This window comes from Panthera pardus, unplaced genomic scaffold, assembly GCF_024362965.1.
Source record: "Panthera pardus isolate Hobbes unplaced genomic scaffold, ASM2436296v1 HiC_scaffold_13, whole genome shotgun sequence".
In the NCBI taxonomy this organism is placed as follows: domain Eukaryota; kingdom Metazoa; phylum Chordata; class Mammalia; order Carnivora; family Felidae; genus Panthera; species Panthera pardus.
The window spans coordinates 107,315,990-107,322,616 of NW_026526688.1; the positions used below are offsets into that span (position 1 = coordinate 107,315,990).

The following is a 6,627-nucleotide window of genomic DNA, read 5'->3' on the forward strand; positions in this document are numbered from 1 at the left end:
AAAGATAAAGACCTTTAAAAAATAATTCCACACATATATGTTCACACATATAGCAGTTACAGCTGTTATAAAGTGAATATATAGAAAATATATGTAAGTATAAAAATATAAAGAAAAAAATGGCAAAGTCAAATGGCCTAGGCAAACATTGGCTCCTTGTGTTGGAGATGACCAGAGATTGTTAGAAACTATGTTGAAGAGTTACTGCATTCATTGAAATTCTTATTGATAGGAAAAGATATCGTAAGTGAATTATATCAGGCCAAGTATTCCAAAACACAAAGCCAAAAGGATATATATTCTCTCTCTCATAGAAAGATAGACAGACAGACATATGTGACCTGGAGACCCAAGAAATCTAGTAATACAGTTCTGAGGAACAGAAGGCTGATAAGGTAAATGCCAGTCTGAAGGCAGGAGAGGACTTCCAGGTCACGCAATCAGGCTGAGAGAGAAAATTCTTTCTTACGCTGACTTGTTTTATTCAGGTTGTCAGTGGATTAAATGATTACTACTCACAGTGGTGAAAGCAATCTGCTCTCCTCAATTTACCAATTGAAATGCTAATTGCATCCAGAAATCCCCTCAAACATACCCAGAAATAATGTCTAGTCAAATTATCTGAGGACCCAGTAATTCAATAAAGTTGACACATATAATGAACCATTATATGAATGATTAAAGATTTTAGTGGTCACCACTGGATAATAATACAGTAGTTACAAATTGGGGTTAGAATCAGTAACACCTAATTATGGCATTGTTCGGCTTTATGATTTTGGGGGTCATCAGAATTAGTTCAGGATGGGGGCGCCTGGGTGGCTCAGTCGGTTAAGCGGCCGACTTCGGCTCAAGTCATGATCTCCCGGTCCATGATTTCGAGCCCCGCGTCGGGCTCTGTGCTGACAGCTCAGAGCCCGGAGCCCGTTTCAGATTCTGTGTCTCCCTCTCTCTGACCCTCCCCCGTTCATGCTCTGTCTCTCTCTGTCTCAAAAATAAATAAACGTTAAAAAAAAAATTAAAAAAAAAAAAAGAATTAGTTCGGGATGGATTAACATGCAAGTGGGAAAAAAGAAAAAAAAAAAAAAAAAAAAAAAGAAACCGAACCAGAAGAGTACTTAGGCAAAGGAAATGAAGTGAGAATAATTAACACTACTATTCATCAACATTCTGCTAATACTTATTTTTAGACTTGTTTGAATTCAGTGACTCCTTTTAAAGTATATCAACAATATGTATTAAACTACTATCTTTATATCTCTATATATAAACGAATCAGGATACATACTCAATATTGTAAGTTCACACAAAAATACAAAAGTGTCTTCTAGAATATCACATTAGTACAAGAGTTTGGATCAGAGAAAATTTATTTAGCTCGAACCCCTTTACCACGGTACAAACACCACAGAGCTGGGATAGAAGGTAATATGAATTGTCACAAGTAAAATCTAGCGAGTTACAGGTCTAGATGTTATCAGGACTGAATAGATTTAAAATCAGTTGCACTAGCATCAAGTCAATTAAGTCAAGTTGGGTCATAATAACAGTAAGGTTAAGCTGATTTTAACAGAAGGGTAGGGATCCAAGTAAAGAGATTTGCCATAGAAAAAATAGAACTTTAACATGAGGTATACAAAAGTCTTCTTTAGATAAAAAGTATACTAGAATCAGCCCGAACTCTAGGTAAAAGTTTTATTTACTTCCAGGTGCTTGACGATTTGGTACAAGTCTGACTTTTCTATGAGGAAGAGATTGTATTTAAACTTGAATATCTCTGTCCAAAAGAAACACTATGACCAAGAGTGGCAAAAATGTCACTGATTCCCATAAACTTTGTGTTATACCCGAACCAACATATTTGATTCAGTATTGAGGGAAAGATCCATATCATTTAGTCATAAGATGTATGCATGATTACACTACCAATGTTAAACCAATTACAAATAAAGTTCAAAGTTCTACATTTTCATATAATACAATTAAAGTAATTGAATATCTAAAAATGTCATACATCCTGAAAAAATCCTGTTTAAAATAGCAATAAATTTTCCTTTGTTCTTTATTATTTACCTTGCTTTATACCTGTCATTTGAGTACAATTTAATAAAATAGAAAATATTAAGTTAAATGATAGAATGTTTGGAAGAACATCAATAGTTCTAACTTAGCTCCTTCACTATAGATGACTGGTTGGAATCTACTAGTATAAATCCATGTTGACAGTATGATCACTCTTTGCAATCTATGAGGAAAAGAATTACCTCTGTAACTATATAAATAAACCAGTACTTTGTAATTCCGAAGAAAACATTCATTTTCATCCCAAACTGATTATTATGTAGTCACTTCTGAAGAAAATCTTTGAAAACCAATTCAAAGGTTAACTAGTACAGCTGAATAAATTAATTTTGTATGAAAAAAACTTAGAAGTTCTGCATTAATGACGTATTTAAAATATATTATATATCCTTAAATTTAAATGGTCCATTAAGTAGATCATTACAAGGAAGGAATTCATTAATATGGATATAGGTAATAAGATCATTACCACAGATGAAAAGAATTAAAATTGCATGATTAAAGTGCTCATTAATGTACTAAATAGTATAGTATTAAAGAGATTACTGAACATTTCTGAAAAGTACATTTCATTTTAAGGAAATATCATATGAGAAAATCTAGGGATTTTAGGCAATTCTCTAAAAATAGTTCAAATAGCCACCAAGATTAAATAGCACAGATTTTTTTTTCCCCACAGAGAATAATTTACATCACTTCTCTACTGGAATGAAGCTAAGAGAAAATACAATAATGTAGATAGACCACAGACCTGGAAGTCAGAAATGTGAAAGCAAATTCTAAATATCAAAATTTAGGTCTATAACCTTGTCCCAGGATGCCTAATCTTTTATTGCTTAACTTCTTTATCTTCCCATATTGTAATATATGAGGAATATATTATATATTTTAAATACTTGGAAGTTTTAAAAGTGATATATCAATGCATGTGAAAACAGCTTGGAGTTTTTCAATAAAATCTATAAAAATTACCTTTTTACCAATATTCCTAGTATAGAGCCATCAACAATTATTTAGGAGAATAGTGATATATAAAAAAATGAATGGTCTTATGAACTTAACTTATAAAAATACATTTTATTTGTTAACATTCTTCTCTATTTGTCAGAGAAATAGAACAGGATATAGATATAAATGAAGATTTATTTTAAGCAACTGTCTCACATGATTATGGGGGCTGGCAAGACAAAAATGTGCAATTTACATCTAAAGACTATAAGGCTAGAGATTCAGGGATGAGCCTATGTTGCAGTTAAATTCTGAAGGCCATCTGTCAGCAGAATTCCCCCTTGCTCAGGGGAGGTAAATCTTTTGTTTTTTTCAGGACTTCAGCCTATTGGATGAGGGCTTCCCTGATCACTGAGGACACTCTGCTTTACTCAAAGTCCCTGAAATGAATTTTTCTTTTTGAGTTGTGTAGCCCTTTATATTAGCAATTCAAATAGAAGGTGTCTATTGTACAACACAGTAGTAATTGAAGATAACTGGGGATTTATTACATTCTAATACAGATCATTTACAAATGCAATTTCTTTATTAAAAAGCTTCCACTTTTTTTTTTTGTTTGTGTACAATTTGCAAAACTATTCTGAGCGCGGAATTATGTGCACCAGTGTGCAAAGAGTGCAGATTTAGGATATGGTAATGGGGGCACCTGGATGGCTTAGTCAGTTAAGCATCCAACTCTTTAATTTCAGCTCAGGTCATAATCTCACGGTTGGTGAGTTCCAGCCCTGCATTGGGCTCCATGTTAACAGCTCAGAGCCTGCTAGGGATTCTCTGTCTCTTCCTCTCTTTCTGTCCCTCTCCCACTTGTATTCTCTCTCTCTCAAAAATAAATAAATTAATTTAATAATAGGGCAAATGATTTACAAGTCACTTTCAAAAAACTATCACAATTGGGCCTTTACATTGTCATTTTTGTTTGTTTGTTTTTAAGTTTATTTATTTATTGGGGGGGAGAGACAGATGGAGAGGGAGAGAGAGAATCTCAAGCAGGCTCTACACTGTCAGCATGGAGCCCCATGTGGGGCCTGATTTCACAAACCTTGAGATCGTGAACTGCGCTTAAATAAAGAGTAGGACACTTAACCATCTGAGCCACCCAGGTGCCCCATCATCTTTTTTGATCAAAATATTTTTATGCCAGCCTTCCTTCCACTGCCCTAAACTATAAAGCATTTTTTAATGAGTTGAAATTAAGGAAGGACTACAGCTACTAGAAAAGAAGAAAGTTCTATTAGTTTGAGATTCTAGAATCCCCCCAAAACCAGAACCAGTATCTTGGTTAGGGCTAGGCTGGGACTCCAGACAGAGAATGAGTATGCGCAGGTGGCATCTCTGGGGATTCAGAGCTTGAGTGGACCACGAGTGTTGCCACTGCAAAATTCACTGAACTGTCTTGGCAGATTCTACACTGGCTTGACTGGACATAATTCAAAAAGAAACAGCTCATATTCATTCCATTTTTCTGGAGCTCTGTGATAGCATTTAATAACACTCCAGTGATATCTTCCACATATAGTATTATGCTATTTCTTCAAGTAATTGCTAATATAGTGTCTAACTGGTCTATAATACTCATGCCCATTTTATCTAGATATTCAATGGATCTATAAATCTTCTCTTGGGATTCATCATAGTAACTGTAACAGAATCTTTGGCTCCAGTGGAAGAAATCAGAAGAAACCACAAAGAGATTACTAGGATCTGCTAGGTATTTGCTGAAGAGTTTTCCAAATTCCTGTTCTTTTGATTCACTCAAAGCTCCAACTAGTATAGGAATAATAGTAAACTCATCCTCCTGGCTTTCCATGGCTTTACCCGTATAAGGCAAATGCATTTCAACACTGTGTTCATTTTCATGTGTCTAGAGACATGTGTTCAAACATTCCTATCTTCCATAGTTCTCAAAAATCTTTTGGTCAATATGAAGGTCATACAGAGGTGTTCTCTGTATATCCACACTGGAAAGTACACATCACAAGAGAGGCACAGGATGAGAAGGCATCGGGGTGAAAATTCTCCAGGTAGTAGATGGATCCACTTGTTTGTAAGCATGGGCAGCACAAGACCCACAGTACTGCATATCCTGCATGGGGTGCAATAATGGCTCTCGCGGCTCTTTCCGTAGACTGTGCTTGTGAAAGCTAACCTCGCTGTTGCAGTCAACTGCGGTCCTGAGGCTGTGTACTAGTTCCTGGCATGACAAGCTTCCCTGACCACCACTCGGTTGGACATATTGGTGCCTGTGTCGCCTACGGTGCAAAGGTGCAGGAGCATGAATGAGGAGTCGGTGGTGGCAGGAACAACTCCGGGAGGGGAAAAGACACCAGGAGCTCAGCACAGGAAGTGCCCACAGCATGAAGGAGAGCATCCCCGCTCAGGAGAAGGAGAAAAAGGAGAAGGCTGCAGCCCAACAGGAGGAGATGGCAGCTGGGGTGGTGGGGGAGGCAAGCAACAGTCACCACAAACTCCAGTGACCTCCAGAAACTGGGACCCCGGACTCGGGGCTGATCTCCAGCCATGGGTGATTCCGCCGAGCAACCTCCACGGCCCCCACGCATTTAAATATTAATCTCATCCGAAAGACCTCACAGAAAAATCCAAAATACTGTTTGACCACAGACCTGAGCACCGTGGCCCAGCCAAGAGGATACAAAATATTATCCATCACATAAATTAAATATGATTATTAATTATGATTCCAACATACTATTTCTTCTTTTTTAGTTCCTAAGTTGTCTTGAAATTAATATTAGGCAAACAGTGACCAAGTAAATAGTAGGAGATTCCCAGAGTGTTTACACACAGTCTTTTGTCCTCATCAGTTTAAAGTTCCTATAAACGTCTTCATACAAATAGAACACTTCAGCTTTCCCCAAGTTTTCTTTTGAACCACTCCCATCCCACATGCTTACATTTTATGACATCTTTTGGCTCCCATGCGTGTAGAACTTTCATTCAGGCCCACTAATGTGACCTAGTTTTTTGTTTTTTGTTTGTTTGTTTTTTAATGCAAGGTTTTCCCTCCCTTGTTGAACAAGTACATCCATCCCTCGCTGCCCACCAATGATAAAAATTCAATAAAGCCCCCTCCTGTTTAGCAGGGAGCCAAAATAATTATTACATTTATGTTGAAAGAAGAATGATATTTACTGTTTACAAATTTATAGTAACAAATCACATGTGAGAAACTATATTACAAAACTAATACTTGCAGTCAGTCCATCACTGGAGTGCATGTTCTGTATAAGAAACCCCTTTCCTTTTCCCAATATGAATGAATAGGACCCTGACTCGTTCAAATTAAGTATATAGTTCAACAACAACAAAAGAAACTTATGAAATTACCTGGAAACATGAACCCAAACAGATTGGAACAGATTGGTACAGAACAATGCACTTCTTAGATATGTTCCAGATATGTTAAACATATTGTTAAACTAACATATATAGTTCCATATTTTATATATATGTTTAGCATATATTATCTATATTTTATAGATAGTATATGCGACATATATACTATTTTAACTAAACATC

At 36.2% G+C, this 6,627-nt stretch overlaps 1 pseudogene; it reads right to left on the reverse strand.

The window, feature by feature from the left end:
• Nucleotides 1-4,375: 4,375 nt before the first annotated feature.
• On the reverse strand, nt 4,376-5,328 carry LOC109246665 (protein MEMO1-like; annotated as a pseudogene).
• Nucleotides 5,329-6,627: the final 1,299 nt, after the last annotated feature.